Source organism: Numida meleagris, chromosome 3, assembly GCF_002078875.1.
Source record: "Numida meleagris isolate 19003 breed g44 Domestic line chromosome 3, NumMel1.0, whole genome shotgun sequence".
Lineage (NCBI taxonomy): Eukaryota > Metazoa > Chordata > Aves > Galliformes > Numididae > Numida > Numida meleagris.
Window position 1 is genome coordinate 72,941,163 of NC_034411.1, and position 22,469 is coordinate 72,963,631.

The following is a 22,469-nucleotide window of genomic DNA, read 5'->3' on the forward strand; positions in this document are numbered from 1 at the left end:
GTCTAAGAACTGAATCAACACTTGTAAGGAAAGACAGACAGGGATCCCTATGTGTTTCAAAATTGCAGTATGGCTCCCAAGCAGATCTAATGCAGACAACAAGCACAGCAACAAAGTCACAAGAATAATTGACCATGCTTGACTTTTTTTTTTTTTTTTTCAGTCTCAGCAGTAAAACTTGCCAAGATCTGGTATATTTGCCAAAGAATCAGAAATAATCTCTCATAGCTATATGCCGAGAGATATAGTAGCGTGTTTAGCATATCTGAGAGCTGATTCTGTGACTGTTTGTAGCATTGTAGCTCTCAGTGAGCTCTCAATGACATCTGTTACTAACACTAAATACAAAAGGAGAAACACTATATTACACGTCAGAGAAGAAGTGCTTTTAAAAATTGAGCTACTTTGGATGTTCAGAGGTATATCCACGTGGAAAAGACATTTTCCAGATTCCAAATAATATAATATTATCTTGAAAATGTATTTTCAAGATAACAGTACTCATGAAACATTTAGAAATGTCTGTACAGCTTAGAGGAAGTCTTCCTGCTTTAAGGTACATTTTTGAATGCCAAGCAAGCATTCATTCAATGCCCATTGTGAAAGTATTTAAACAGAATGTAAAAGTTCACTTAACAGAACTCATGTATGATTGACAAATATTGGAACTTGATTGCGCTTCTATGTTATTTAAGATGATAACAAATGAAATGTGTGCATCTGGAAAAACTGGTTTTGGATAGATGACTTTTACTTGCTGATAAAAGTAAAATGAAATAAATTACATTTCAGCCACTCTGAAACTACCCTATTAAGCAGAACTGAACTGTAAGTATTTCACCAGGAAGTTTAATAGGTTCTCACAGATTTTTTTCTTTTTTTTTTTTTGAACAGAGAATAAAATATGATAATCTCCCAGGAGACTTCTGGAGAGATACTTTAAATTGTCATTTTGCGCAAGGAAGCAAGACGGAGTTCTACAGAGCTGAAGCGTTGATAGTATGATTGCTCTAGCTAGATTTATTTTTCCATTGGGATTTTACATCACTGCTTTATTTAACTGCAATATATAAGGGAAATTACATAAAAGAGATAGTGTTGACGCAAATGTAGCACAGAATTTAGGTTTGGAATATCTTGATTTACAAAACCTAAAAACAAAAGAAATGTTTCCACTGCTACTACTGCCTAAAATACAGAAGAGTTTTATTTCTTTTACAAATTCCTCCACTATGTAAGCTGTTGTTCTCTGCTAGTGTAGGACAAACTGAGATTTAGTGGACAGTTAACTGTAAACATAAAAAATTGACTTCCTACTCATAAAATGATTTTCTTGTTTTCATTGGAAAAGGTGAATTAAATTCTCTTTGTTTCTTACTTTCTCTCCATGCATTATTTCTGAAATGTTTTTGGATTCTGATGCATTGGGCATAAACTATGCTTTTTTCTATGAAGGTTCAAGGGTACTTGATCACAAAATATTTAATAAATTGTGAGTTTTTTTAGCATTATCAGTGGGTAAAAACAAGACCGTTTCCTGAGAACATCAATTTTGTTAACACCCTCTCAAGGATATTTTTTGGCAGATTGTGAACAAATTTTCAGGAAAGCCCATAGATTCTTTAACTTCAGCAGAGCTTATAAGGGAGGGAATGGTTTGAAAGATTTCAATTTTGCCCTGATAAAAGTGGGGACATTTTCAGCATCGTAAAAATTTACAGAGGAAAAGAAATTGTTCTAGCTATCTATCCACAATACCTTTAATCACTGGAGGATATCTCATCCTTTGTGAAATCTGAAGGATGGGTACACATTGTTGCATGATGTCAGGATGGGACATGACAACAGCATTACCTCCTGATCTGTACAGCTGGAACACCTTCTGAAGAAAAGCAAGGGCAGAAGAAGTGCATCTCACCTTGATGCAGACATAGCCTGAGGGAGAACTCGCTTCTATCAGGAGGCACACCAGCAACTATAGCTGAGGCAGCAGACACCCAGAGAAGGACCGTGCTTCCCAGTTGTCCCTACATTTTTTATGTAAGGGTACTTTAAAGAATCCACCTCAAGAGCTTGACTCTGTAGCATCCACATCTGCAATGTCTCTGGGATAGCTTATGAAAATTTCAGTATTCTCATTGGTCCTATACTAGTCACCTCTACAAACAGCATGGAACACAGTGAGAGCTTCATGGTCTCAGCCTCAAACAACATGATTTCTACTGAGAACCATCTCAACTCACTCTCTTAACTGCCTCTCTCTTACTTCTCCTTCATTTCTTATTGCTGTTTCTACTGTTCTCTTTTTTTCATACTTCGACTGTTTCAATCTTTACTCCATTTGCTTTTGTGGAAATCTCGCACCCTTTCCATACCTCAGAATTAGCATCAGTTATGGGAATGCAGCAGCTCCAGCAGCATCCTAACAACTTACTGAACTATCCAAATTGTACTGCCTACGTCACTTTTTTGTTTTTCTTCTTCACTTAGCTTTTGATGTTTTCTATGCATTTTCAGTGTACTTTAAGGCTGATTAACAGAAATTTGAGTGTTCTTGGTAGGGTCGAATAAGTTAATGGAACAATAATTATTACATAAATGGAAAGTGCTGGAATAAAGGCCTATGAGAAGATCAGGAGAAAAGCATTTTTTTTTTTCTGGTAAACTACTCCACTGAGAGGAAAATATTATGATTGTCTAACTTCGTAGATAAAGAATTTTAGGACTCTGTGCTCAGGAAAGACAGAACCTGCAGGCTTGCCCACAGGAAAGATTGCATAATAGAAACTGTTGATAGCAGTATTTGTTTGCTAAGGATATTTGATGTTACATACAGACATGAAGAACCATGAGCTTTCTGTGTTATTTTCTGTGCAGAATTCCACACCTACAATGGCATACCTAATTAAGAGAGCTACTGTGACTTTCAGGGAGACATGGTGCAGCATGTATTACTTCCCTGACACTTCCCGCAGACTTCTTACTTAATCTTGCATGCATTCCATACCAGCCTCACTCTGCTTATTACTCATTACCAGAGTTACTCCTCGTTACCCCAGCAGCAGACACTCAAAATTAAAAAAGTCTGCAGAAACCAAATCACTGATGCTTTCAGGTGAAACTTCTATCCGATTAATCAGCATGAATTAAAATCCCATGAATTTAGATATAACAGTGGTGTTTTGCATACATTTTCTGGACCTATGATTGCTAGCTTTGTGTAGATAACTATGTAAATGCCTCATTTGAAAAGAGAGGCCTTACGCTTTTCCAACTGTGTTCATCTCCGTCTGCTTCCAGCCCTGCTTCCCTCCCTGCTCTTCTTCTCAGGGCTTCTGGAAGATTTTGGATGCAGGTGACAGCGCTGACACCAACTGATGCCACTCTGAGCCACCAAGTCACTATTTCCCATGTTCCTCCATATGCCAGTTCCAGAGCCCTGCCCTGGCTCAACATCCAGCCAGTGAGGGTCCTGTACTCCTGTTTAGTGAAGCTGCATACCATGCTTCACTTTTAACATGTTTTTATCTTACCAGCTGGGAATTGCTGTTCTTAGAGGTTTCCCTGGTGTTTGGCCACAGTTCAGATATGACCATTAAGCCATCAAGACCTATATACTCCAAACCAATCATACCTTAAGGCCATATAAAGCAGCATAATAGACAAATGATAAGCAATGATAAAACTAATACTAAATTGAACATAGGAGACTGAAGTCACTCTTGCTGTAGCTGCAGATGAGAAAATCACTTAGATACAGTAAAGCAAGGGAGGCTAAATAAATAAGTGATATCATGAAAGCAATTCTTTGCCCTCTGTCTTTTGACATTAATGGAAAAGCCTCCTAAGCAGAGTGATTGCAAGTGGAGGGCTGAGAAAAGGTAATAGAAGTACTTTCTTCTAAGTGCAAAAGGATATCCTACAAATTTGGGCTTTCCTGGTCCTCAGTCATCAGCATATTCCCTCTTGCTTTGCATCTTCAAAAGCTGTTGACACTCCAGCTTTCTCTGTAATAATGTATTAGATGCTTGCTACTGTGTGTCATTAGTCTGGAGGTATATATCCATTGTAAACAAAGAGTATAAAACCCAGTATTTGAATGTCATTCCCACAGCTTGACTAACACTCTGTCACTGTCATTTCAGCATCCTAATTACATCAACATTGTCCTTTGTGACTCATACTGCAGATTTCCAATCAAAATGTCTCTGATGAGGGAAGCAGCATTAAGGCAATCAAGCAGCAGAACATCTCTAAATAATCCCAGCTTGTTCAACATCCAGCTACACTGTAGGAAGGTGGTCTGAACAGCTAAATATGTCAGGAAAGTACACCTCACCCTGTGAAATGCTCTGGCTTAAATAGGTGTTCAGGAGACATTAAACATGGCTGAGAATTTCCAGAGTTCAGTGCATCTCACTTGCTGAACCCTATAATGATTAATGATCATGAAGAAAAGGTCAAAAAATATACTTTATGCCTCCTAGTAACTTCCTTGTATCCTTCCATACATGAGTGGAATCACATAAACAAAGACACACCATAGATTTATGGGAAACGTTCTCAGTGTTTTGTTTATTTTATTTTTCATTCAAGTGCATAGGAAGCCTAAACTTGCATCTGTCTTAGGTTCCTGGGTACCACAGCAGTGTGAATTCACAAGAACCAGTGCTCATATTTTCCCAAGGAAATATATTTCTAGGAATTGCAGCTGTAGAACAAAGCTTGGAAAAGCAACTTGGTGTACCCCCCAAACACAATACTGATTAAAAGAAATCCTATTATGAGATTGTGAGAAAGCAGCTCCTGAATTTCAGCATTTGGTGCTTCTAGTATGGCGTTCAGAACTCAATTCTTCCTTTTTCAAGGCAGAAGACTTTTAATATGGAAAATTTTAAATATTCTCAAACAAATGCTCTTTTTTTTTTTTTTTTTTTTTTTTCACTTTTGATTCCACAGCATGAATGCAGACTACTCTGTGTCTGGAACAAAATTATGCCAAACACACTTGCCTGCAATGCTTTATTAGGAACTGGTATAGCAACTGAAAATGCCCTAAGTACAAAAATGTTTGGGCGATGTTCTCTGCATTTTGGAACTCATCAGAGAAGTAGAATGGGTATAGTCTTAACTGCTGTATTACTGTCACAGAATGACTGCTATAATTCAGAGAAATTTTTCATTGATTCGATACTCCTGTGTTGCTTTGCTGCATTCTAGGGTTATGCTAGACAGTATCTGCCATGAGGTATTTTTTGCATTTTTTTTGTTATTCTTTTTTTCTCCCAAACTGATTCATGAAAATCAGTAGTGGAAGCCCATCTTCTCTGGAGTGCCCCAGGACTGTGACACAAGGAAGACCAGGTCAACTCTTAGGCTTGTCTCTTCCCTGAGAACAGTATACCACTGCTGTCTGTGCAAGATTGCCATTTGGTAGAAAAAGCAATGCCCGTGGTTTGCTTGCAGCTCTAAAAACACTGCCCCACACAGGAAGAAAAGAACTTGTTTATTCTGTGATAGTGGAAAAATTTACAGAACTTCTTCTGGAAGAAAGATATGCAGAAGTCAGAAGGAAAACATCTTGTTTCAGAGATACTTATAAATAGTTAAAAGTGTCTCAATTCTTTTTGTATTTGAAAAATAAAGACTCCTACAGAGCTTCCACTTCTGGGATCTGCTTTTGGGCAAAACCCCCATTCTGAGAACTGTAGTGATCAAGATGCTGACCGGTGGCAAGACTTCCAGAATGCACACATCCCTCCCATTCACATTCTACTCTCTTCCACAGAACTTCCTGAGATTCTCAAACTTAACATTTAATTAAGGTATCATTTTCTTACCAGTGCTTCTAAGGAATTGCTGGCTGTTACAGTATAGGTTTGGAAATTACAGTATCTCTAGGGTGTAGCTAGACAGAGTTGTTGCCCAGACAAACTGCCAACAAGCTTCTTTTTCAAAATAATCATGGGAAGCATAATGACTGGGCTGGTATTTAATTTTGCAATGAAAAAATGTTTTATCTTACTTAAATAAAATCCTCCCTCTAGACCAACAGGAGGAGTTTTATCTCAGTATGAATTAATTTGCACATTTAAAATATCATTTAATCCCTTTACATAGAAAAATGCTCCTTAGGCTCCTGCAAAAGAGAAACTATGATGATAGTTTTGGCAGAGACTGGACATGAAAGGAACCAGCTAGGAGGATATTAGGAGTTTCAGTGTTGGATGACATTTATATTTGCTTTGTTTGAATGCTGGGACAGGTGATGGTGACAGTGGCAATTTGGATTTCCATCCTAATTTAGTTTCCTCAAACACAACATGAAGTTAAAGCTATGCACCTTTTTTTGTAAAATGTTCTGAAAGAATGTTCAGAAATTACTGTGTAACTAAGATTAGTTCCCTTGTATTGACTGAATCCTTTGTTGAGTGTGTGTTTGGGAGCTGTGGCTGCTTTGCGATTGCAAACCAGCACAGATAAGATCTAACAGATTGGAAAAATTAAAACCAAGGTATGATCTATCAGATTACTTCTTAATATCAAGTTCACATCATCTGCAAGCAGTAGGTTTTACCGACGGCAGAAGGAACTATGACTTGCTCCACTGATAGACCAATAGGTCTACATCTCCTGATATAGAGGGCTCCTGCCCCCCAAAAAGCCCAAAGTAAGTCACTTTATTTCAAAGATGATGTGAGCACATCATCACAGACATTATCTAGTTAAGCTGATCTACTCAACCTTTGGCACAGTGTTGGGAAGGTAGGCCGTGCTGATGATACTAAAGACAGCCCACGGCAGGGCTGGCTCGCTTATCAAGTACAGCCAGAGCAGTTATACAGCAGAGATCTGATCAGCACAGATGTGATAGTCCTTATAAATAATAGTTCATTAAGTTTTCTATTAACTTGTGCCAAAGGACAATAAGGTTAGGACTTTGCTCACATAGGTGATCACACATTGCACTGCGCTTGGCATCTGAAAGACTGCCATGGACTTTTTCTGATGGTTATCAAGATTTTTTGTTCTGTTCTTGTATGACTCGAATACCTGGAAGAAGTGCATAGTCCTGAGATGATATGAAGAAGGGATAGATGGAATTGAGGCAAACAGAGGAAGAGAGGAGTAGGTAAATACACTCAGACCTCATATGCAGTACAGCTATTGCTTTCACATTTCCTCTCTTTATATATTCTATGATTGGATCAGTCAATATTCTGTATAGAATCATAGAATCATAGAATTAGCTAGGTTGGAAAAGACCTACAAGATCATCCAGTCCAACCATCCACCTACCACCACCAACCCCACTAAACTATGTCTCCCAGCGCTATATCTAAACGTTTCTTGAACACCTCCAGGGATGGTGACTCAACCACCTCCCTGGGCAGCCCGTTCCAGCACCTGACCACTCTTTCAGAAAAGTAGTATTTCCTAATGTCCAGCCTAAATCTCCCCTGGCGCAACTTGAAGCCATTCCCCCTCGTCCTGTCACTAGTTACAAGAGAGAAGAGGCCGAAACCCAGCTCACTACAACCTCCCTTCAGGTAGTTATAGAGAGCGATGAGGACTCCCCTGAGCCTCCTCTTCTCCAGACTGAACAATCCCAGCTCCCTCAGCCGCTCCTCATAAGGCCTGTGCTCCAGACCCCTCACCAGCTTCGTCGCCCTCCTCTGAACACACTCCAGGGCCTCAGTGTCTTTCTTGCAGTGAAGGGCCCAAAACTGAACACAGTACTCGAGGTGCGGCCTCACCAGTGCTGAGTACAAAGGGACAATGACTTCCCTACTCCTGCTGTCAACATTATTTCTGATACAAGCCAGGATGCCATTGGCCTTCTTGGCCACCTGGGCACACTGCTGGCTCATGCTCAGCCGAGCATTGACCAAGAACTCCAGGTCCGTTTCCTCTACACAGTCTTCCAGCCACTCTGCCCCAAGCCTGTAGCATTGCCTGGGGTTGATGTGGCCAAAGTGCAGGACCCGGCACTTGGTCTTGTTGAACCTCATCCCGTTGGCTTCAGCCCAGAGATCCAGCCTGTCCAGATCTCTCTGTAGGGCCTCTCTACCCCCAGGCAGATCAACACTTCCTGCCAGCTTGGTGTCGTCTGCAAATATATAAAAAGGTGAAAACAAATTTGTCACGGGGATATGACCCAAACTTTCATTATGTTTTCTGTGATCTAGGAGTAGATATTATCAGCAGACTCTGCTAAACTATTCATTACTTTTACAAACAATTCAAGTGTTTTTTAGCTGGCGTGGCTCTAAAAATAAATAAATAAAATGTAGACTGTGACACAGTTATGCATTAGTTAAAAAATACGCGTTTATGGAGATCTGTCCTATATCACCCCTTCTCTGCATGTTACTATTGAGGTACACAATCTATTAAAACAGAATAACAAATCGTTATATTGGAAAGGATTATAAAGTTGCTGGTGGTGACGGACTGTACTCTCCTGAGTTCTTTTCTCTCTGATTTCCAGACTATTTCTGCAAATCATCATTTCCAATTCAGAACTATTTTGTTATCAGATGCAAATTACAGTTATGATCACAGGTAACCCCTTTATCTGGATAAATGGACTTCAAAATTGTCCACTGCAAATCTGTAAGAACATTCTTGTTGTAAACTCATAGTACTGTTTTATAACTTAGCTATAATGACATTAAGGAGAAGTGAAACCCATGATTACCATATTTTTCAAGAACCCACTGTATGCTGGAGTTAAGAAAGGAAGAGCTAAGAAAAAAAATGCAATAATCAGATTAACTATTAAGGGTCACCAAGTGTTTCCATCCCTCTTCAGATGCTTGTGTATAAAATTAGCTTATAAATGCTCCTTATATAGTGTTTTATACCTACTTTGCACAGGATATGAGCAAATTCATGAATTTAAAATAGAAATTAAATAAATATAGCAAATTTCAATGGTACACGGAATTTTTTTTTAATCTTACAATTTGCATCTCATAATGATAGCCACATTAAAGTTTCTTGATTAATACATCTAATGGTTTTAAAACCAAGTATAATTTAAACTATTGTTATAAATCTTGGCTTTCTCAAAAATCCTTACTTGAAAAATGGAAATAGTAAATTTAGCTTGCAGAATGTGTTGCACAGTTCTACAAAGCTCCAAGTTAAAAAAGTATGCTCAGTGAAATGCATTAGGGTCCTTTTTCAGAGGTGTTATATGCCTATGTGCTTTAGAAATCTATCACATTTTTAAAAACTAGCCAAGGCATTTTAATTGGGACTTTGCTATCCTAAAAGTTAGATATCTGTTCTAAGTTGGTAGTATAATCTACTTATATTAAAGGAGTGAGACAGACATCTCAGTGAGTCATTCAGCTCCTCATAAGATAATTGTGCTGGGGTTATAGATGCCTACTTCCCTGAGAGAACTTGGGATGTATTTTCATTAATCTTCTTTTGGAGTTAGGTCAGTCCTTTCTGGTTTGGAAGATGGGGAATGTAAAGAGCAGTTGGATATAATGCTGTTCTGGACAGCAGAAGAATCAAATCCTAATCCCGTCTGTGCTTGATTTGGTTTCCTATCTTCTAAGCAAGACATCTAACAATTAAGATGTAACATGGTATTCAGAAATGAAGATCTCAGCATCCCACAGTGAAACTTAAATACTTGACTACTTCAGCAGAACCCAAACTTGACCAAGCCACTGTGGTTGTGAAGGCAGATATCCTCCTTCTATGATGCGTCCCAGAAAAAAGCAGCTCATTTTTTTTTTTTTTTTAATACTCGCCTGTTTTTCCAAAAAAATGCAGTTTCTGGTGCTTCAGATAGCTTTTAATTTTCATAAGAACAGGTTTACTAAAAGCATCATGTAGGATAAATAAAGAATAAAGAGAATGTAAGTGATAATTTTTTAGTGTATTGTTATGTTTGAAAACTGAATCCAATTAAGCCCACGTATTTTCAATTCTTTGTCTTAATGAAGTTGCCGTGGGTGTTTTCTGCTATTTATACCACAAAAACATGGAGAAACATCATGATTATTTTCAGATTTGTGTTTAGATGTCTTCACTTCATTATCACATGAGAAAACTGCTTGAATATATTCAATATTAAAATCAGCAAATAGTTTTTAAAGCAGAGAAGGTAATTAACTTCCCTTTTTAATGATGCTTTTAATTTAGACTATGCACGAGATGCATTGTGAGAGAGACTTTGCAGGAAAAGACTGCTCTGTAGCTAAAGTACCAAACTCAGAATCAGCAGAATTTGATTCAATTTACATATCTTCAGCAGATTTCCTGTGTGATCTTAACCAAAGTATTTAATTATTCTTCTCCACAATTTGTTTGTAACACCAAAATAATGACAGTCAACTTGCTGAGAGGTTGTGAGGATGAATTACTTTGTATCTTCAGATAGACTACAGATAGAATTAGGTATGGTGAATGAGTAGTGTTATTTTGCTATTACCAAGATCTAAAATTGTAACCTGGCTATTTTATTGTACAAAAACATTCATTTGTTATATATAGTATTGCATCTAAAAAAGAAACAAATACAAAGTCCTTCTGTTGGCTCTTAGATCTAATTAATGCTCAAATTACTTCCAGAAGAGATGGAGAACAATAATGTAAGAGTCTACCTTTGTTGCTCCCACCTGCTAGTTCCACAGAAAAATGAGTAAAGGGTATCTTCCAGATAATATATATGTACCACAATCTAATGGTTTGACAATAACCAAGCAAACAAACAGAAACTGAAAAAAATAAAACCCAATACACAGTACATGAAATGCAGGCTTAGAATGAAGGTTCTGGAGACTAAAAAAAAAAAATAATGAAATACTTTCTGCTTCTGGCCAGAGCAGGCAAGTATGACTGCAGGCACAGGCAGGAATTGTTTCAAAGTTGATGGGCTCCTGAAACACAGATCTGGATCACACAGCTGCTGAATTTGACTACCTCAGACAGATAGTACCTTACACAAAGCTTTCAGGGAACAGTTAAAAGAAAAAGGCTGCATGCCCCAAAGGTGTACCAAATGCACTCTAACTTATGCTGATTAATTGTTCAGAGAAATTACACAGTAATATTCATGACAAACAAGTACTGCCATTTTGAATCAACAAGCAATTACCATCCAATTTCTTTAAAATAGTTTTTCTGGGGGAGTTTGGTGTATTTTTTTAGATTAGTAGATCAGGTTTTTCTTGATTTTACAATCCAGAATCAGGCTCTGTGGAGGATTCAGCTGCCCTCAAACTATTCATTTTTATTCTAAGTGAATAACACAGTGAAATTTTGTGTGAATTTTTCTGGCTGCCTAACGTATGATTCTGTCTTTGAGCAGCAGTCACACAAGAAATAAAATGCTTCAGAGGTCCTCCTGGTTTTACTTTTTTTAAGCTGTAGAACGCGTGGGGCTCACATTTGCTCATCAAAACTAAGAAAAACAAGCTTCTCCAGGCAGATGGGGGTGTTAATGCTTGTTTATAGCAAGGTAGGATATAGGGTTATTCAGAAACATTATTTCCAGCTCCAAGGGTGATACACATAAGAGAATTATCAGGAGAGATTCAAGCCAAAGGTGAAAAATCTTGCCTCTATGTGGCATTTTTGTAAGTTGGGGTGCTTGAAATGAGCTGTACTTATACTGCCACAGAGTTCACAGAAATTGAGTAAATAAGAAAGGTCATTCTGGACAGTTTATTCTATTAGGATTTTGTTGGGCATCAAGCAGCAAGAATCTTTACAGGACGCTTCTTTCACACGGTGTATGCTTTGCTTGTAGCATTACTGCAAGATCACTGGTAATGCACGCCTTTTACTCTCAAGTGAAAAGCAGTGGTGGATGGTCTCCCACACCTTATGCAAGTAATCTTTCTTTCACCAGAGGCTTCTTCTTTTTTTTTTTTTTAATGGTCCAAGTGCATTTGTAAACATTTCATATTAAGCTATAGGCTTGTTGTAGCCTTCTTTTAGTGTCATCATCCTCAGATGGAAGAGTAGCATAGGTAAAATCATAGCACTTCTCTATCACCTATTCTAAATCTCTAGCACTCCTTTGCTAAGAAAGAATGATGTTGGCTTTCTCTTTTTCTTTTCCCTCCCCCGCAGGGTGTTTGCATGACCTTTTTGTTCTCCAGGCTGTCCTTCAGCACTATGGTTAAAATCACTTTTCCTTGCACATATGCTGAGCTGTGAGCAAACCTGGGGTTTGCTATGTGCCCTGCCTATGATAAGGGGCAGACACTGGCATGCGGGACTCATCTTAAGATAACAGATAGCAGTCATCCACTCAGTGCCTCTATTCCTTTTAATTTGAAGAATGATACACGCCACTTTCTTCTAGCTTGTGTTGCTACATCAAACAGGTAGGAAGTCCAACTTGACAGCTGTATCAGATATTTAAAGATGAAGACCTTTGTCCAGTTCAAAGTAATAATCCACATAGTACAGCCAGTAATGTCACGGAAGTATTTGAGTTAAGAAGACCATTGAACCCTATATAATGAATAGAACTATGTCAGAAATTTTGAAAGGGCAGAACCAAGTTTTCTGATAAGGCTGTCAGTCCTGGTTAATCACTTTAAAAAACCTTACTATGACCTGACAGGATATACGAAAGGCAGAAAAGTCCAATAATAAAAAATTCTTAGGTAAATTCCTAAGAACAAGCACCCAGAAATGGTGATTCCCCAATGAGATTCATTCATTCTAGGGCTAAGGTCTTTTTGTTCAGTAAAGTGAAAAAAATAAAAATAAAATCACATGCTTTAGCATGCATAAAAATCTAATAATACTACATTAAGAAAAATCTTTAGCACAGAGAAAAATCTAATGCTATCATACAAAATTACTAATAATAAATGAAAGTAGGAGATTAGGACAGTTTCCTGTTGTCACAGAGCAGAGATACACTTGCAAGAGTAAAGCAGCAACATGTTGATATATAACACAGTGATTAAACAACATTGAATCATAAATAAGACAGTAGCTTAACAAGATTCAGTGGAAAAGTATACATGGGTATTTACTGCATAGAGGACAATGTCAGACAAAACTGTCAAGGAAACCTCCCATTGAGTCAGTAGACTTTCTTTCCAAGCTCCTTCTCAGAGGAACATGGGTGCAGCTGGATCCAAGTTCCAGACTTGATCAACAGTTTATGCCTAGAGGATTATGCACACAGTCAATCCAAAATGCAATTTAGCAAAGTTTGCAAAGCCATTAGTGACTTACTGCGTATCTGTAGTGGGTAAGGAATCTCTTAGCCTTGAGAAGTAATCTTGAGAGGTGCCCCTACTCAAGGGAAGATCCTCATATGCAGCCCACTGCCATGCAGGAGAGTACAACTGGCTTTTTGCTCTCTGCTATTTATGGTGCAAGATGATTGACTCATAGTGCATACCAGCTGTGTTTGGTTCGCGCATGCTCTACTAGCCCTTGGTTATTGTGTAACCAAACGCAGCCATCACAACTGCCACTGGCTATTGCTTGAACAAGGATTCTGCGAAGTGGACATGTTGAGGAAGTACACTGTCACACCTGTCTGTGTTTAATCTGCTCTGTGGACTTTGCATAGATATATTGTCATGGTAAGTAAGTATGCATCATGATTAAATCAGAAATATTCTACACCCCATTAACAGACTAAGCTGAACTGTGTAATTTGAACTGGTAAAAGCAGAGTGTAGGGCAGTAGAGATGCACATCTTGTCTGTATGTGTCTTCTCTACCTTCTTTCAGAATCAGGATCTAAAGGACAGTGTCACAAGCTAGTACGTTAAAGGCTATGAGAAGCTCATTATCAGTCAACTGCCAGCATGAGCCCAGGACTTAACTTCTGTCAAGGAAATAAGCCACTGCAAACATGAAATGAAAAAAAAAAAAGCCTACTAAATAAAAGAATATCTAGAAGCACAGGTTATGAAATCCTTATTGCAAAGAAAATGTGATTAAAATAGTTAAGAAGGCAGGAAACAAGTACGACAGTTTACTTCTTCGGTTAAAATGAAAATTTTGTCTTTGCCATTTAAAGTGACATTAGTAACATGCAAAATTATACAGAAAATCTACAGTAATGAAGAAAAACAGTGATTTTTGGAACAGAATCATAATCTCTTCCATCAAGCTCAAAAGGAATAATATGCTTTTCGTGAACATTCTTAAATTGAGAAAAAACATGATATAGAAAAGAAAAAAAGTACATTTTCATATTATTGTCATATTATTGAATGACAGCCATGGGCATCACAGCCACTGATCCTGGCAAGTGAAACTGCCAAATCTAAACCATGTACTAAATAGCTAAAAATCCAAATGTGTTTAATCAACCAAGAATATATATAAAAAACAAACAAACAAACAAACAAACATTATTTCTGACTTACAGGTCAAAAAATTAGGAATGTCCTTAGGAGGACAAGATGCAGATAATTCAGATTTATATGTTTATATTTTTAATGGATGTCAATTACATTTAAAGCCCTGAATACACATTTGCAATCTATCAGATTAATCTAACTGAAGAAGTGTCAGATGTGATTTGAAGCAACAGAAGGAGGCAATGCAGTTAGAATACCAAAAAGGAATGACATGTTAAGCTCTTTTCTGTTTTCTGTTCTATCCATCTTCACTATGTGTTTGCCACACCTCTGTGCTCTAGGCTTGAGGGAAACAACCAAATACACAAAACGTAAGGTATCTTATATTATAGACTTGTAGCCTTTCTCCCATTTCGTAGAAATTTTGAATCCTTTATATATTTCAGTTGTTGTGTAGATTTTTCCATACTTTAGCAGAAGATCTTGTTTTGTAAAGGTTAGAAACATTTGATCTTTATATGCTTCATACACGCTAAGAGATACACTGTCACTGACTTTATCAGCAAATGCCTCAGTGTTGCTCTTGGTTAGCCTCCGGTTCTCTCTGGATTATGACTAATTCCCCAGCAACACTGAGGTCAAAGCCAAAGCGTTCTGAGTATTTCCAGCTCTTGGCTGTGTAAGGCAAGGATTTCAAGTAACCTTTGCTGCTTGCATTAAAATTGTTTGGTCTGCTGAAGATACAGTTATTCCTACCCAAAATACACAGGAGGTTTTGGAGCATAACTCCTACTGGTAATGATGATGCTGGATGGCATTACCTTCTAGCAGTAGAAGAACCTGTGGCTTAGAGAATTTGTTAAATACATGCATATAAGGATAAGGTTGTACAGCTACTTGCTGCTACAGTGAAATTTCCCAGTTAGGGGCTCCCATGAATATTTCTGAAAAAAAATATTGAAAATAGATAGCAACACAAAACCTGTCAATTCTCTGCTCTTACTGAGGGCATTCATTTCCACCCACTCTCCTCCAACAGACTTTTCTCACAGTGCCTCTGTTTACCTCATCAGGGAAATCAAAAGAGTATGTACTTTTGCTCCACCTCGTATCACATCAGCACTCAATCACCTGCATTCTCACAAGCTCTCAGTCTGATCTCGTCTAGGAATCATTAACTTAGCTTAAACAACATTTTATAAAGATATCACTAGTATAATGCATGTAGTACACAGCCAAGGTTAGGCTGCTTAACGTGTGTGTTTGCCCAGGTGTTTTTGTTGTTGGTTTTTTTTTCCTTCAAAAGTGAGCTTGTGGACTGGCCTAGCAAGCTGGATGCTCTCAGAGATCATAAATAAAATAATTAGAGGTAAGTTTCTTCAGCATCCATGAAACTCTGCTCTCAAACTAGGTTTTTAACAAGACCAAGTGCTGGGTCCTGCACTCTGGCCACAATGACCCCAGCCAACGCTACAGGCTTGGGGCACAGTGGCTGAAGACTGTGTAGAGGAAATGGACCTGGAGGTGTTTGACGATGCTCAGCAGAACATAAGAAAGCAGCGTGCCCAGGTGGCCAAGAAGGCCAATGGCATCCTGGCTTGCATCAGTAATAGTGTTGCCAGCAGGAGCAGGGAAGTGATCATCCCTCTGTACTCAGCACTGCTGAGGCTACAACTCAAACATTGTGTTCAGTTTTAGGCCCCTCACTACAAGAAAGACGTTGAGGCCATGAGGTGTGTTCAGAGAAGGGCAATGAAACTGATGAGGGGTCTGGAGCACAAGTCTTATGAGGAGTGGCTGAGGAAAATGGGATTGTTTAGTCTGGAGAAAAGGAGGTTCAGGGGTGACCTTATCACTCTCTACAACTATCTGAATGAGGAGGTTGTGGTGAGGTGGGTGTTGGCCTATTTTCCCATGCAACTAGCAATAGGACTGGAGGGAACAGCCTCAAGTTGTGCCAGAGGAGATTCAGGTTGGATGTTAGGAAATACTTCGATAGAGTCATCAGGCACTGGAACGGGCTGATGGTTGACGGCTGAATCACCATCCCTGGAGATGTTCAAGAAACGCTTAGATGCTGTACTGAGGGACATGGTTTAGTGGGAGATTTTGGTTATAGGTGGATGGCTTGGGTGGATGATCTTCGAGGTCTTTTCCAACTTTGATGATTCTATGATTCTGTGTTCTTTTGTAGTTTTAGAGGCTTAAGTTTAACTTTCTTCAGAAAATATTAGCTAAAATGTAGAGAAAAGACAATGTTAAAGGGCACTGCATTATCTGAGATACACTGAAATATATGTAAATGGTGTCCATACTATAAGACAAACATAGAGTAAGAGTAATGTTAAGATGACAAACGGAACTTGTGAGTTCCTAATGAGTGCACTATCATTATAATCTATACTACTATATATCACCAGAAAAAAATGCCATGCAAATACCATGCACAGAAAATTTAGGCCACCCAGACATTTTAAATAATTTTGCATATCCAGAATATGAATTCCACTACTTTGATGAAATTTGCCTTACTTTTACGTGTTAAGAGTGATGACTCGCTTACACAATGGACAGAGCCTGCTTCATTAACTGGAGTTGTGAGTGATGAGGATGGTTCTAACTTCTCTTTTAGTATTTTGCAAAAAACCCTTAACATTTCTTTTACAGAGGCATGTATTTTTGACTGGCTGATGCACCACCTAGTTATAGTTCTATAATAATACAGAAATAACATATATTTTGGTAGGTTCCTGCAATACTCCACCAGAACAGCAATTTGTATTTGCTTTATGAGCATTCACATGCATGTGGAAAATTTGCTATAAGGAATATTTTGTCTGAGCCAAGACACAACAAATGATTGCAGCAAAAGATAAGAAGAAAGACAAGGAGAAAAACAGAGATAGCAGAAATAAGATCACGTGTTGAAGTATGCGTGTCCAAACTGCTTTAGAATGCTCAGAATAAATTTATATCAGCCATCTGGTTTGCTCTTGAATTCCTATAACATCAGAGTACTTCTTTCCAAACATTGTATCCTTAGGTCTTAATGGAAAGGCACTAGGATCAATTCATAGGTCAACTGTGGAAATGTACATGGAATGCATTATGGAATTAAGAGGCTACCTAGGAAGAACTTCTAAGATGTTTGCTCCCGTAAACAAAAGAGTGAATAGAGATGGACATGTTCCGAAGTGATGTGCCGTGTCAAAACCGTAACAACTGAACCTGATTTGGCAGGAAACAGTGCAAGAAAGTAAAGCTTCTAAATAGAGGCAGGCATGCCATAATAACTGACTAGATTATTTTGGCAGCTGTATTTTTTATAAGTTGAAGAGGGGCTAAAAACCCAGCAGAGTAGATAATGAAACACAGATGACGGCTTTAACACCAGTGGCAGGAAAACAGAATGTAAACCACTTAGGAGGAACAAATGGCAAGAGATGGCCTCATCATGACAACAAAACCAAAGTAAAAGAAAGAAATGGAAACTGCATTTTGTGAAGAAGTCACTCTTTCTGTTTGAGTTGTCTGAGCACTCCGCAAGTACTGCCTCATAGCAATTCAGTCTGAAGGTGGGAAAGGGTAGCCATCTGGGTAAGTAAAACACAGAGCGTCCCTGTGTACCCACATACTAAGCTGTTCACTACTCATCAATTTATTCCTTTTTCTGTGTATGTTGAAATTGTTCTATTTAACAAACATTTCCCAGCATAGTCCAAGTTTCCCCATGCTGATTTCTCTTTGCTCAGTGTTTGCTGAATCCCCTAAATAATCCAAATACTTTAAATCTAAATGCATTATTTATTAGCTTAGTATTTTTTTTGGTACAACTAACTTTTCATACTTTTCATATTGCCTCTGAGACATAAGAACTTGTGAGGATATTGCACTGGCTGCCACAGCATTATCTTCTTTTTTCTCTCCTACATAGTGGGCATCACAATGAAGGTGTTCTAACCTTACCCCTTTGAATGAAGGGATTTTCTCTACATGATATGTCCTCTTTGAGCACAAGTTAGGAGGAAGCTTTATAAAATATATTTATGCTCAATAGGTAGAAGTTAAAAGGCACATTTTGCCAATCCCAGGGATGCTGCTTGTATGAATTCTCAGTAATTGCATTGCTCCTGAGTTAAGTGATTTCCTTAGCCATTTTCCATCAGTTTTCTCCATCAAATCACAGATGCATTATCTAAATGTAAAATAGCTCTAAAATTACCCTAGCATACTACAATCCTTTCCCAAACTGCAAGTTTCCATCCCAGATTACATTTCACAAATCAGCTTTCCATGCTGCAGCTTCTCACTTCTCTTCACTTTAGGCATTAATCTCCAAGGTGAAATCATCTTAAATACTTTTTGAAATAAATCCTGCACTGGAGTTAATGGCAATTTCCTCTGCTCAGACCTCATATACATCTTCTGTCCATTTCTGCAGGCAGCAAAGCGACCACTTCTTTCTGGCTTTTCTCAGTAGAATTATGCTTTTTCTTTCAGTAGCAGGTTGATTTTAATCCAGTTCTCAGGGGTATTTTTCCTATTTTTCCTTTTTTTTTTTTTTTTCCTAGGGGAAGGAAAAAAATAGAGAATGGGAGAATACAGTGCTCAGTGTTACCTGTTTTAGGAGCTAGAAAAGGGTTAAGGCAACTGCAGTTTAACACTGCAGTGACAAAATCCTACACACTCTAAACAAAGTATAACATTTGCACTGAAAAGTAAGAGTTTGCAATATGAAGTTAGATGTCCATGTTCTCTTGAATGAATGAGATGCCTGGAAGCCTACAAGAGCATTTAGCTCCTGTCAGCAAAGTAAAACAATTTGATGCTTAAACCACTCCAGAGTAGGGTGAATCTACAGCTCTGGTTCTGTTACAAGCTGGCAGGTGGTAGTTAGTCATCTCTCTTAAACTAGACTATAGACTCAGAAGGCCAGCTCCTGAACTTGGCTACTGCATGTTGACTGTGATGGGAAGAAAGCATGGCTATTTTTCACACTCAGCTGGAGTGAGTGGTCTCAGAAAAGCGTCTGAGTCAGCAAACAGTAAGTCATCTAACTGGGAGTCTGAAGGGATTTATCCCAGCCAATAAGTCTCACTTCTGTGCCTGACAGAATTATGGAGAAAATTATCCTGGGAGTTACTGAAAAACATGTGAAAGTCAATAAAGTCACTGGGCACAGCTGACATGGCTTCATGAGGGGAAAGTCCTGTTTAATGAATTTTATTTCCTTTTACAGGAAGGTTACGCACCTATTTGACCAGAAGAAGCTAGTTGATGTAAAATCAGTTACTGTTTCTCACCGTATCCTTCTGGACAAAATGTCCAGCTAAACAAATACATAATTCAATGGATGAACAGTTGACTGGTATGTTGGACTTAAAGGGTGATAGCAAATGGGATTATATCAAACAGGTGACTGATCACTGTTGGAGTTCCACAGGACCCCATTTTAGGGCCAATTTTCTTTAATGTTTTCATAAATGACTTGGGTACAGGACTTGAAGTAAGTTTACAAATGACACTAAATTGGTAGGATCTGTTAACTCCCTCAGGGGTAGAGAGGATTTGCAGAGACATCTTGACAAATTAGAGGGCTGGACAATCAACAGAAGAAAACGTTTAACAAGATGTCACGGCATTACCTAAGGATCTGCGTCCATGACAAGGGGAACGACAAGCCCACGGGCCCACAGGCCCGGAAAAGAGAGAAAGGAAGAAAAAAACCTGCCGGCGGGTTAGGGGCCGGCCGGGACTGGTCTGGTGGCTAATGCAGCAGGGGACAGGCGGACACACGCCCTGGGAAAGACAAAGGGAAAAGGGGAAGGGTAGAGAACTCGTAGACGGATCTAAAACAAAACAGCGGCACCAGTCTAAGGAGGAGCGTTAATTTACTAAATATATCGAAATTGAGGCCAATACATCAAAACAGGGAGAGTTACAAGCTGAGATTCTTACGCCATAAGCTGCAGGGGGACCACGTGCTTCTCCGCTGGGTAGGAAGGAAAACCCCGAGAGTTCGGTCTGCCAGGCGGCTTCACCACCCCCTCCAGATGCAAAGACCCCAGGGGAGTGCAGCTCCTCCCCTCCTCCTCTGAGAACCAAAACACCCAAAAAAGGCAGTCCCCAGAAATCAGGACATTAACTCTTTAACTGCCGGTGCTTTACATGATGTTATGATGTGGAATACCGACAACAAAAATCATAAAACCATGACACAAGAGCAAATGCCAGATTCTTTACCTGGGACATGGCAACACTGTATATATGTACAGGCTATAGGATGAGTGGCTGGAGAGCTGCCCTGCAAAAAAGAATCTGGAGGTTCCAGCTGACGGCAAGTTGAATCCGAGTCAGCAGTGTGCCCTAGTCACCCGTACCCTGGGGTGCACCAGGCCCAGCACTGCCAGAAGGGCAAGAGAAGGGATTGTCCTGCTCTGCGCTGTGTTGGTGTGGCCTCACCTCCAGCACTGGGTGCAGTTCTGAGTGCCACCATATAAGAAGGACATCAATCAAACTGACAGAGGGCATCCAAATGAGAGCTACAATGATGGCAAAGGATCTAGAGGGCAAGGCATAGGATGAGTGGCTGATGTCCCTTGCTCTGTTCAACCCAGAGCAGAGGAGGTTGAGGGGAGGCTCATGGCAGCCTGCAGTTCCTCATGAGGGGAGCAGAGGGGGAAAGCAGAGCTCTGCTCTCTGGTGACCATGACAGGGCCTGAGGGAATGGCATGGAGTTGTGTCAGGGGAGGATCAGGTTGGGTGTTAGGAAAAGGTTATTTACCAGAGGGCGATGGGCATGGAACAAGCTGCCCAGGGCAGTGGTCATGGCCCAAAACTGCTGGAGTTCAAGGAGCATTTAGACAATACTTTTTGACGTAGGGTTTGCATTTGGGATGGTCCTCTGTGAAACCAGGAGTTCTACCCAATGATCCTTGTGGGTCCCTTCCAACTTAGGATATTCTATGATTCTATAATTTTATGTTGGTGGGGTAACTGTCTCTTTTTTTCTGTTTTGCAGATTGTCAGCACAGAAAAAATAAGACACAGAGTAAGTGCAAGACCAAACATCAAAAGGCTCTTACCTCGCATATCTTGTGAGCTCTGAAATCTGTGCTTACAACATGCACCTGGAAAGAATGTGCTGGATGTCTCCTGTCAACGTGCTTTATGTTTGTTACTCAGTAAATATATTACTTGACCTGGAGATAACTGCAAAGATAATAAGTGAATTCTCCCTGCATAGAGGATGCCTAGAGACAGCCTAGTTACGTTCCCTTATGACACTCACTTTCTGAGCAGAAGGAACCTTCTTTGAAGCTTGGATGCTACCTTGAATTTAGACCTGGAAATGTTCGTTCTGGGCTTTTTTGTCTTCCATTTGATCCTTCTGAGTTTTGATGCTAAAGTCAGCAGAACTACTTATGAACTTAGCAATGAGCTCACACAAATTATTTGAAGGACCATGGCACCAATATCAGATATATGAAAACATCTAAATGCTTAGTAATGGAGGTAAGATTTTCAAGAACAACTATCTAGGTTAGTATATACACGTCTCCCTTAAAACATCCATGTAACTGGTATGGCTACTTTGGCTCCAAATGACAAGCTCCCTAGCTGCTTCTGCTCTACTGGAAAAATCTTTTCTCTGTTGGACAAATCTTTACAAGATGAAGATATGTACGTCTTTGGCATAGGAACATAGTATCAGTGAGCATCTATGTAAATTTCCGTGAGAGGTCTGAATATCATTGAAAAACTATTCAAGACTTACAAATGTTCTATTAGAAAAGATTATGGTAAACAACATAGTTCTCTTTATTAGGAACTAAATGTGCTTCACTTTCTATATTATATCTTTCTCCTTTTGCTTCCTATAAATTCAGCTAGTACATAAATGATGTCTTTTTTTAAAAAAGAGAAATGTATGACTAAAGTGAACTTCTAGTAATATTTTTTAAAATAAATCTGCTGCCTCAAATTCAGGTAGTTTATCTTTCAGCATCTTTAAGAGGCTGATTGACAGCAAACACATGTTGTTCATCAGAAAAGCTGAAGTATATATTTTGACCACAGGTTCTTCACTGTTAATTTTAAAATACCAACTAATTACTTTCACCCTTTTATCTGAAATAGAATTTACCATATCCAAGA

The 22,469-nt window shown here is 39.0% G+C and overlaps 1 protein-coding gene across 5 annotated transcripts in view; it reads right to left on the minus strand.

Moving 5' to 3' along the window:
• The window catches only part of FUT9 (fucosyltransferase 9), a 108,892-nt gene that overhangs the window by 16,452 nt on the left and 69,971 nt on the right, over positions 1-22,469 (minus strand). Inside the window, exon 1 of one of the 5 annotated variants that reach the window (XM_021392087.1) lies at positions 13,228-13,823. The exons of the other annotated variants lie outside the window; for them this stretch is intronic. The gene's annotated coding sequence lies outside the window, so the exon portion shown is untranslated. Of the gene's footprint in view, positions 1-13,227; positions 13,824-22,469 lie in introns of those variants that run through there. 5 annotated transcript variants of the gene reach the window in all.